Below are 12,325 nucleotides of genomic sequence, written 5' to 3' on the forward strand. Positions count from 1 at the left end.
TTGTATCTCTCGAAGTGTTTTCAAGCTGTGAAGGGCAAAAAAAGTGAAATAGTATTAAGATTACAATAGTGTTTCATACCCCTGTGACATCACACATGCTGTTCATTTTGGAATTCCCTTAACTCCTTCTCTTTTTTAGGGCTCACACAACTTCACCATTCAAATTCAAATACTCAAACTGTCTTCTCACTGAAGACTTTTTCAACACCTCATGTCTTCCCCTTCTCTCTCTCTGCCCCACCAGTGGTTAATTGTTCCCTTCTCCTAAGCACTGTACACATGATTAACTAACTCGACAAATATTTGCTGATCACCTATTACGTGCCAGACAGTATTCCAAGAACGGGTGGGACAGCAATAGATAAGAGAATCGAAGTCCTTGCTTTTGTAGTTTTATAATCTAGTAGGGGAAGAAAGGTCTGAGAAAAAGATGATGGTGCCTTGGATCAGGGTGATGCAGAGGGGATGGAGCACAGTGATCGACAATGTCATCAATTTAAAAAGCAGATCTTGATTCAATTCCATCAAGCTGTGTGACTGGAGAAAGGACTCAATGTCGGGGGTCTGTCCACATCTGTGATAGCTACGTCAACAAGATGGTAAGGATTCGAGAAGATAATATATATGTGACCTTCATGTTGTGGTTACAGACTGAGTTGGGCTCCCCCCTGTTCCCACTGCCAAGTTCATACACTGAAACCCTAATCCCCAGTGTGACTGTATTTGGAGATAGGGCCTTTAAGGAGGAAATTAAAGTTAAATGAAGTCATTAGGGTGGGACCCTAATGCAATAAGAATAGTGTCCTTATTGGAAGAAGAGACATCAGAGTGTGCCTGCTCTCGTTCTCTCTGCGTGAGAACACAGAGAAAACACAAAACAAGACGAAGATACCATCAAGCTGAGAAGAGAGGTCTCACCAGAAACCAGGCTGGCAGGCATCTTGATCTTGGACTTCCAGCCTGCAGAACTCTGGGAAAATAAATTTCCATTGTTTAAGCCACTCAGTTTGTGGTATTTTGTTAATGTACCCCGAAAGACTAATACAATTATAATGATTTGTTCAGAAGCCTTCTCTCACACAACCTTATGACCTTCTTCAAGGCTACAATAGTGTCATAGTCTCCTCTGCACCCCAGGAGCCCAGCTCATACAGAGTGGCTGATTCCTTGTATCTGTTTAGCTATGGAAATTGCCATCTATGTGTATTCCAATGCGGAATCCAAGCTTTAGATATTGTCATTTAGGGCCCAGTTAAAAAAAATTTTTTAAGGGCATTCTTTCAAAAATAAATTTTAAAACCTATAAAACTCTTAGAAGAAAACTTCTAAGTCTTTGTGACCCTGGATTAGATATAACATCTAAAGCACAAACAGCTAATGTGTATGTATACATATATAGTGCATATATATCAAGAAAGGGAAACGACAATCCACAGAATGGAAGAAAATATTTGTAAATCTTATATCTGGTAAGGGTCTGGTATCTGGAATACACAAGGAACTCTTTCAATTCAACAATAAAAAGACAAATAACCCAATTTAAAAATGGGCAAAGGATTTGAATAGACAAGTCTCCAAATAAGAATGGCTGATAAACACACGAAAAAATAGTCAACATCATTAGTCATTAAGGAAATACAAATCAAACCACAATTAGATACCACTTCATACCCACTAGAATGGCTATTAAAAAAAAAAAAGGACAATAATCAGTGTTGGCGAGCATACGGAGAAATTAAAGCTCTTGTACGTTCCTAGTGGGAACACAAATGGTGCAGCTGCGGCGGAAAATAGTTTGCTGTTTCCTCAAAAAAAAAAAAAAAATGAAAATAGAATTACCATACGATCCAGCAATACTAGTTTTGGAGATATACCCAAAAGAATTGAAAGCTGGGTCTCAAAGAGATATTCACACATTCACGTTCATGGCAGCGTTACCCGCAATAATCAAAAAGTGGAAGTAACCCAAGTGTCCACTGACAGACACATGGATAAACAAAACGTGGTAAATCCATACAAGGGAATAGTATTCCGTCTTAAAAACGAAGGACATTCTGACAAACGTTATAAACGTGGCCAAACCTTGAGGTCATTACCTTAAGTGAATGAGCCAATCACAGAGGACAAACGCTGTACGCCTCCACTTACGTGAGGTACCTGGAACGATCAAATTCACAGAAGCTGCAAGCAGAATGAGGGTTCCTAGGGGGAGGATGAGAAGCGGGTGAGGCGGCGTTTGATGGCACGGAGCTCAGTTTTGCAAGAGGGAAGAGTTCTGGGTGTTGGTTGCACAACAACGTGAGTATACTTAATGTCACTGAACCGTCTGCTGAAGAAGGTACCTTTTATTTTATGTGTCTTTTATCACAATTTAAAAAAGCTTTAAATGTCCTTAGCCACCACATGCGTGTGTTCACACATCGCATACACGTAGACAGACCCACGCACCCACCCCCACTTTGCCCCCCTGGATTTCATTCATCCTCAAAGCTCAGAGAGGTTTCAAGTAAAACAAAAATGTACAGGCAAAACCAACCCAAGTTCGGGCCCACCAGAAAGGCCAGAATTACCATGCTTCAGATGGCAGAAGGCCCAACGTCAGAAGTCTTCAACTTCCGCACAGGCTATCTTGTCTTAGAACCCTGGACCTAAAATATCCGCCAGAAGCAGGTTTGTTTTTTTTTTTCCTCCTCGCCCGTAATGGACTGTCTTCGGCCTGTCTTTTGCTGTAATCAAAGTTCGACTCAATAGTAGCAAATGGCTCGAGTGTTCTCTCTGCCTGACAGGCTATAATTAGAAACACTTTACTTGACCTTTTATAAGCCATGATCCCCCAACAAAATGGTGCCGAATCACATTTAAAAAACCCTCTTGCATCTTTTGTGAGTGCGGGCAAGATTACAGGATACTTTTATTTTAGAATAATTACACTGTGACCTTCAGAGTTATTTGCAAAGGTCATATTCTCTTCACATACCCTTGATTTCCTTTCAGTTTTTCCTTTTGTCCCACCAGACATAAATTTAGCGAAGGAAGAAGAAAGAGAGAGTATTTTTTCTGTGGATGAAAACTGAAGAAGATAGTTCAAAGTCCCCATAGGCGCGCGGAGGGCTGTGGGCTATGATAGGCTATTTTCTACCATTTAGCTCCTGCATTATCACTGCTCCTTTTTCTTCATTATTCCCCACTTATCACATGCAGCATCACTGCAGAGCCCAAATAGAGAGTTGTAATTACCCAGCTGCCACCTGATAGCGCCCCTTCTATCATCTTTATCTCACGAGGCCTTGCTGTTTCATCATTGGATAAGACTTGCCCATGGCAATGCCTGCGATAGTGCATCTCACAGATACATTTAACGTTTACTCATTTATCGCAGAAAAATGCTGAACCCGGGCCATTATGAGACGCACTTGCCAGTGTATTTGTTCGGTAAGGTTACTGGTCCTCCCTTCCGCAGCAGCCATTTTTCCCCCTTTTCTTCCTGCAAACACCCAGGCCACAACCGACTACGGCAAGGAAATTTTAATGGACCGGTCCGGCACCCGGAGCGCGGGGACCGCCCGCGGGTGTGGCCGGGTGCGCGCCCACGCGAGCGCGCGCGGACACCCACGCTCCGGCCGCCGAGCCCCTCACCCGCCTCGAACGCGCGCCGGCAGAGGGAGGGCCGCCCGCCGCCGTGCAGGGGCGCTCTCGCCGGGAGAAGGTGCTGCCTGCCCAGACCTGCGGAAGCGTCGCCTTTTGGAAAAGGCTGGCCTGCTACTGATTGTAAACAGCGGGGCCAAAGTTGATTTCTTAAAAAAAAAAAGAAAGAAAAAAGAATGAAAACATATAATGGGCACCTCTTTGACAAATCCCTTGAGGTTTTCCTTTACTCACCATTGGGGAATATAGCCCGAGGACAAGTTTCAAGAATAAGTGATGTGTATGGATGTGTGTGTGTGTGTGTGCGCGCGCGCGCACGCCACACGTGCACTCTCGTTTTGCTTAGTGCAACTAGAGGGATGGACTTAATATGCACATTTCTATTTGACCTGGGATAATTTACCTACACTGTGGCCACTGCCCTCGTTAAAACCTGTTGGAAATTCGAAAGGGTATTTTTTAAAAGCTTTATCGAAGTATAGTTGATGTACCAAAAAAAACTTGTACATATTTAATGTACACCGTTTGATGAGTTTGGACATGCACACACCTGATTCTGTCAACACAATCAAGGCAATAAACCTATCCATCACCTCCAAAAGTTTCCGTATGTCCCCTTTTGTGCTGGTTGTGCTAAACACGTTGAACGTGAGATCAACACTCTTAGGAAATTGGTAAGTGCGCAATGCGTGTTGTTAACAGGCACTGTGTTGTGCAAGAACTCTCAAGAACTTATTCATCTTGCATACCTGGGACTTTTTACCCTTTGGAAAACAAAGGGTTATTTTTTACTCTGGGAGAAAGGCCTATTAGGAAGAAAAGAAATTCTAGGGTTAATTTTCATAACACCTTTATATATATATATATATATATATATATATATATTTATATATATACATTTATATATATATACATATACATTTAGTATTAAATGACCTTAAATTAACAAGTGAGAAATGAAATGAGCAAGAATTATTTACATTCTTTTTAACAATGGCAGTTTCATTTAAGCACACTTTAAAAAAACCTCAATGAAAGTTCATTTTCATAAATAACGACTTGAAAAATCCTCCTTTGGCTTGTCAGACAATTTTGCAGGCAACCCAGCCCATTATGGAAAAGGCAGATTTGTGCGTGTGGTTGGACATCAGTGAGGGAGAAAATGTGTTGCTCACGATACCAACAAAAGGTGCACATTTCCCCAGTGTCGGATTTAAAATGTGGTTTTACAGATGTGGTTTTCAAAATTACATCCTTCATGCATATTTAATCTGGCTTGATTAATTTACTTTATGGGATGATCTATTTAAAACAACAAATAGTAATTCCTCATAATAACCACTCCCTGTCAGCTCACTGTGAATGCATTCACATACACAGTGAGGGCAATGTACCTGTACACAATTTCCCAGCTTGTTGAAAGGCTCTTCTGTGCCAGTATTTGATTTCTTTTTGATATCAAGATAAATTAGAATTGTGCCTTGCTCTTCTGTAAAACCATTCTTTCACAGAGTGGCTCTGAAGGAAACGGGCATGAGAAATAAAACCTACTACAGATGTGTACAGTTTTATTATTTATTTGAAAATTTTTTACTGTTTTTTTTTTTTTTGTGGACACAGTAGCTACAAATAAAGTTATGGCGACAATCAGGGTTGGCACTCTGTGAAAGGGAGAGTCTGCATATTTTTAAAAATACTTGGAGTCTGAGACTCATATAGAATAAGGATGAATTTCATTGAATCCAGTTTTCCTTTCTTTTTTTTTTTTTAAAGAGAGAGAGAGATCGTGAGTGGAGGAGAGGGGTGGAGAGAGAGAGAGAGAGAGAGAGAATCTTAAGCAAGCTCCATGCTCAGCAAGGAGTCCCATGCAGGGCTCGATCCCAAGACCCTGGGATCATGACCTGAGCCAAAATCTAGAGTCAGAGGCTCAACCAACTGAGACACCTTCCTGGTATTTTAACTTTTACTTTTTATTTGAGTATCTTACCCTGTGCATTTTTGGACTGCCTTAAACTTATTCTAGGGAAAAAAAAGTCTTGAGATTATATGTTCACAGTTCAAATATAATTTAATCAGTGAGAAGACTGTTTATTTACTATGACTTAAAATGTATTCCCTGGAAAGAGCAGAAATAGCACATTGCAGCCTTCTATAGGGCATCCAACACATAACCACAAATTGAGAATTCTACTTTTGTCTTCTACCAAATGGAATTAGAAATTGCTACAAGATCCCCAAGGACTGCCCCCGCCCTCTGTCTATGGTTCTCCAGTGGCTCGAGGGAAGGAAGTACTCAGTACCTTCACCAATCTCCTGTGCGAACCCCTGAATGGTTTTCATCTCCTGTGACTGGAAGCCTAGGGCAGGGAAAGCAGTACTGTGGTGGCAAAGTATAGTTCAAATCACATAACCTCCTTTACTGATGTGGGGCCTTGAGGAAGTTACTTAACCTATGAGAAGTCTCGGTTTTCTTATCCTTACAATGGGCAGAATAATAACACCTACCTTACAGGGAAAGTGGTAGACTGAGTATATATGCACTGAAGTAAGCACTCGGCCATGGGTCACTCATCTACTTTCATCTGGGTGCCCTGATGCAGGAGGAATGACACATGGGCCCGTGGAGCCAGTGGCCGAGACATTGCTCTGCATTTAATCATTGTGTGGTCTCCGTGGGTGAGGCGAGTCTTCCCGTGGCACACGTTATTTATTGAGTGGCCACGGTTGCTTTACTCCCGTTGAGTCACAGAAGCAAAGTTATTTTATGAGGTGATTCAGTCGCATGTGGTTGTGCTTCTGACAGCTAGGAAGAGCATCTTGAAGGCCCATTCGTCCTGTTAAGCAGAGTTTTGTTGCATATTGTATATTTACACAGGGAAGGGATCATGGGCTTTTATAATACTGAGAAGCCGGACCTACACCAGACGTTAGGATCAGGAACCTGGATTTCACTTGGGGTTTATGATTCAACCAGAAAAGGTTACATTGAAATTAAAAGATTTTTTTTTAATCTAAAACTTCCTCCGGAAAACAGAATCCTATTTAGAAACATGTGCTCTTTCTTTTTTTCCAACCTACTATGGCTCTCAGAGGCAGGGCAGTAGCACACAGGCCTCAGAATCAAGTTGGTTATGGCCGCCGCCCAAAGACGAGGCAGAGAAATTTCCCAAATACACGGGATTTCCTCCCGGGGTAGCATAAAACTTAGGTAGAGCGGCACTTGGCGAACTGACCAGCCAGATTGTTATGAACTCACTGCTCAGCTTAAGCGATAGCTTGCAAAGGACATGCCTTTCAGATATAATATGTTTCTAGAGTAATTTAAAGGCCTGTCCTTTATCCTCGTTCAATGTCATCGGAGAACATTTGGAGGGGATCTTAACTGGAGGTCCACGTGGGTTTCAGAGGATTTGTGGATCTGACAGTTTCTGCCCAGTTTGGAGTCCATGCCTAAGTTTCCGCGGGACAGTGCCTAACTTGGATCAGAGTTTCACAGGCGTTTGTGTCCCGAGACCAGGTGAAGAATCACTCTTTTGCAACACATTTTCCAGAAAAGGGAAGAACAGAAAATCCAATAGGAGAAAGAAATCTGAGAAAAGTGCACATAAAAGGAAAGAATGAATGGGAAACAGGTTTTCAGGGAGCAGAAAAGCCCGTGCAATCTCGTCCCCTCTTTTGTGCTATCCTGTCAGACCTTCACTGGCCTTTGCCAAGCCCTTTGGCTGCGGTTCAGGAAGGCCCAACACGCGGGCGTTCACCCTGTTCTGGAGCAGCATGAAGAGGTTTCATGTAAGCCCCCGCCCCCTTGAGAAACAAGAGCCAGGTGATTAGTTTGAATTGGCCCGGATTTTTCTTTCTCTTTCAAAGAGCTAGGATTTGTGTTACGTGCACGCTGCCACAAAATGGCATGTCGTATCATGCACATCTTAACTCAAACTTCATTGAGCCCGTATGTGTCATCCCTCACGACTGCCTCTTGCCACTTTGAATAAAAGTATAGGTGTTATTATGGCAGCTCCTAAAAGCGAGTCTATTGATCTATTAAAAGAAGCACTTTTAATTAAGCAATCATATGAGATGGGTTCAAGATGCCAAGTAGTACATTTCTATGAATGACTGCCAGGGAAGGGCATTGCAGAAACTTATTTGAGTTATTTGCCAGATTCGAAAGCTCTTCTTCCAAGAAAACCTCTCTCCCTCGTTGGAAAGCCAAGATAGCTATAATTTTTCTATTGCTGTGTCTTAAGGACATCTAGCCTGAAATCAGCCACATTTCAAAATGGATGATCTTATTTAACTTCTCTTGGGAGCTCACCTTACAGATAGGAGTTCATGCTTCATTTTGAGAGGCATTTCTCCCTAGGGGAGAATTTGTCCCTGTTCCCATCCTGAACAGAGAAAAGGCTAATAAAGGAACAATTATAATAATCTGATGTCCTTGCCTATTTAAAAATTTCAAACTCCTGTACAGTTAGACGGTCAGAGGTGGAGGTGGGTATCGAATAAATGTTCAGTGAGGTCTCAGAATCTTCGGTTCTTTCCTTGTTGTTGACCTTTTCGTTGCCTGAGTGTCCCCGTCTATAAAAATCAGCTTATTTAATTTCTTAATGACAAGGTCTTTCTCAGTCTTAGTTCCCTGCATCATCTTGTCGTCACCTCCCCAGCTGGTAGGTTCTTCAACTCTTTTCTGAACCCATCCAGATTTCAGCCACCCTGAAGAACCAGCTCAAACCTACCTCCTTCACCAGAGAGACCTATAGCCCACATTGATTTTCTTCTCTTGCCAAATTTATTTTCAACTCAGATCTGTGTCTGTCATGTACAATTTTATGTCATCACCGTCTCACAAGGGTTCCTTTTATGTTTTGAAGCAGATTGAAAACTCCCTGTGGGACCGTGTCTTGAATATTTCCCATATAGTGGATGGTCACAAAATAATAATGATAAGGTGAATGGTTACTTTATTTTCTTGATGTGATTATCTGTCGATGGTGAATTGGATAAAATTGGTAAGGCAGGTTTCAGCCTATGGTTGGGAATTTCTCTCTGTATTTGGTTTCCTGTCATGGTTTAAAAAAAAAAACAAGAAGAAGAAGAAAAAAGAAAGAAACTACGGCTATGCTAAGGTTTAGAAATTTAGAAAATTTAGTGGAATCTCATGAGTAGGATTAAAAAGAACTGAAAAGGTCACAATTCAGGTAAGCTCATAGGAGTCATTCTGGCACACTCATCTGTTACAAACCAAACTTGTGCTGGGCACAGAGGTAACCAGCTTCATACATGCCTTTTGCCTTTCATCGTCACTCCACCCATGACGCGTATTATTATCCACATATGACAGATGAAAAATTAGACTGGAGAATGTACCTGATGTGCTCATGATCACCTTGCTGTCTCAATGCTGGGAGTTCAACCAGGTATCAGACTTTAAGGTCCATGATTTATTTTTAGTAGGCCTCACACCCAGCATGGAGCCCAATATGGAGCTTGAACTCACAGCCCTGAGATCTAGATGTGAGCTGAGATAAAGAGTGGGACGATTAACTGACTGAGCCACCCATGCGCCCCAGTCCATGATTGTTTTTATGTTTATTTGGTTCCCTCCTTAACTGTATTGAGGAGTCATTGATAAACATAACTAATATAATTTATGTTTAAAGTATACACTGTGATGATTTAATATATATGGTGGAATGATTACCAAGATGGAGATAACTAACTCATGTAATCACTTCATGTGATTAACTCTTTTGTTTTCTTTGTGTGTGTGTATATGTGTGTGTGTGTGTGTGTGTGTGTGTGTGTGTGTAGTAAAAAGCTTAAGACCTATTCTCAGAAACGTTCAAGTATATAATACTGAACTAGTAACTATAGTCACCATGCTATATATTAGATTCTCAGAACTTATCTCCTTATAACCGAAAATCTGTACCCTTTGACCTGTATCTCCCCATTGCCCCTCCCCCCACCCCCTGGCAACCACCACTCTTTCTGTTTCTATACAATCAGCTTCTAAAGAAATTATTATGGGGCACCTGGGTGGCTCAGTTGGTTAAGCGACCAACTTCGGCTCAGGTCATGATCTCGCAGTTTGTGAGTTTGAGCCCCTCATAGGTTTCTGTGCTGACAGCTCAGAGCCTGGAGCTTACTTCAGATTCTATGTCTCCCCCTCTCTCTACCCCTCCCTTGCTCAGGCTCTGTGTCTCTCTGTCTCTCAAGAATAAATAAACATTAAAAAAAAGAAATTATTATTATTCCACATATATGTTAATCTGTATAGTATTTGTCTCTGTCTGGCTTATTTCACTTAGCATAATGCCTTCCAGTTTCCCCTATGTCATTACACATGGCCGGATTTCCTTCTTTTCTATGGCTGAATAGTATTCGTGCATGCGCATGTGTGTGTGTGTGTGTGTGTGTGTGTGAGTGTGTGTGTGTGTGTGTATCATCTTTCTTCATGCATTCACCTGTAGAAATCATTTTTTGACCTGCTATATTCTACAAAATACTCAATTGATATGTGAATCCTACATGAACATAAACATTTTTCTTAATGGTCAACACAAAATTAGGCCTTTATTCATTTATTCTGAGTACTTTCTAAATGCCAGGTCCCATGCTTGGCTTTCAGGATGTAGTGTTGAACAAGAACTTCCTTCATGAAGTGTGTGTGCTTTAGAAATGGGAGAGACAGACACACAAAATGATAAACTAAAATGTGATAAATGCCATGAGTGAATGATGAAATGAGAGCCTATTGATGAAAATGATTACTGTTCTCTGGGAGAGTATGTGGTATAGAGTGAAGGTGGGATAGAAGAGAAGGTGGTGTATATAGAGAAAAGGTGGTATAGAGTGAAGGTGGGAGATGAGCCAAAATATAGATCAAAACTGGATTGTGACAGAATTTATATGCTACATAAAATTTTAGGGTTAGGCTCATAGGAAGACACACAGGTAATTAAGCAGAGGAATGACATAGTTACATCTGTAATTGAGAAAAATGGCTGGAGGTAGTGAAGAAGATGAACTGAAAGCAGAAACCATGGAGGTAAATGCTAATTAAGAGGTTATTGGAGTGGTTGAGCAGAGAGATCGCCAGTGGTATCTGAGTACATCTGAGTACATCTGAGTGTATCACCAAGGGCTTAAGAGTACTGACAATGGAGGGCAGATGGATTCCAGGGCCATTTCAGTAAATTTACAAGATTTGTGCATAAGGTTGGGCTTGATGTTAGGTACAAAGAACCTTAGTTACTTCAGAAGTTTCTGGCCTCTGTGACTTGGTGGATGGTGGTGGCCTTTAATAAGATAACAAAGAAAATGTGTTTTGCTTTAGTCCAAATTGGAAATATGAATTAGTTGCCTGTAAAAGAGGCAATTGCTGGAGAAATGGGTTGGAAGTCATTTCCAAAGAGGTGGTATTCAAAAGTGTAGAAGTGGACAAAAGCATCTACCCTGGCTTTGATTGGTGAACATTCCAATATGGCAGGCTAATTGGCCAAAGGTAGCCCTGGTTTGGGCAGATTGCATGAGCTGGTTGTATTATTCCTGATACCTTAGGATTTAACTTCCAGTGGAGAAAGTTAGGTTTATTTTGCCACTGCACTTCGTGGTTGATGTTTCTTATAAGCTGTACATGCAGCCCAAACAGACTCAGACAGGTGGTATAGTTCCAATTCTTGCTACTGCAAAATGAGACTCTAGACTTCAACAGAGACAGGGAGAGGCAAGAGCTGATCCAGAAGTTTGCATTGCATCCAACTTAGACCTAAAGCTCTGAGCTCAGCATCTAAGAATTAGCCAACTTACTATACAATAAGTTGTGAAGGCAGTTTAAGAGCCATCCTTCTGACAGTGTTGCTGAATCATGGACCCACCAGCAGACTGTGGGGCATTAGGACACTTTCCTTTGGGTCCTAGGACCCACAGACAGAAAAGCCTGTGACCACTTCAGGTACCTGGAAACCCGTTGTATATGCTTATTAGAGCCTGAAACTATGGCATCTCCCCAGTCTGTAGGTCATGCCTTTAAAGATGCTCTTTCCAAATATAAAGTGTGGGTGAAGGTTGACTCACATTAGACCCCATATCAGAGGTGGCTTTGCAGAGGCGTTAGGAGACTAGACTCTCTGAATCCTGGCACCATTAATTACTGCCTCTGGGTTTCAGGCCAATAGCTTACCTGCTGTATGCCCGCATTTCCCATGTATGAAATGGGTCAACAACTGCACTCAACTCAGGAGTAGATCAGACAGTCTATGTGAAGTGCTTAGAATACTACCTAGCACATTGTAAGCACTGGATAAATATTAGCTTTCATTATTTTTTGTACCAAGTTTGGATTGATTCATTGAGTAAAATAGCCAGGGCTGCCGTTTCTTCAGAGTATTCTTTCTCAGGATTGTTAAGACTTCTGTGACTCTGGGGACTTTGTCCACTGCCTTCACATTTTCAGTAGAGATGTGCCTATAGGGCAAGTAGGACTTTGGTTGTGTGAGGACTTTGGAATGACAGGTCATTGTACTCATTTTTCCAAAGTACTTTAGTTTGGCAATTTCTCTATCATTAAAAAAAGATTAACACTTGACATGATAAGAAAGTCAGATCAACAAAAACCTTTGATCCAGGAGATAGGATAAGATAGAAAGTCACAGGCTTCTATGGGCCAGACATATAA

Source organism: Lynx rufus, unplaced genomic scaffold (assembly GCF_022079265.1).
Source record: "Lynx rufus isolate CCGP_SWC_20201006 ecotype Redwood Valley unplaced genomic scaffold, mLynRuf1.p SCAF_1, whole genome shotgun sequence".
Taxonomy (NCBI): domain Eukaryota; kingdom Metazoa; phylum Chordata; class Mammalia; order Carnivora; family Felidae; genus Lynx; species Lynx rufus.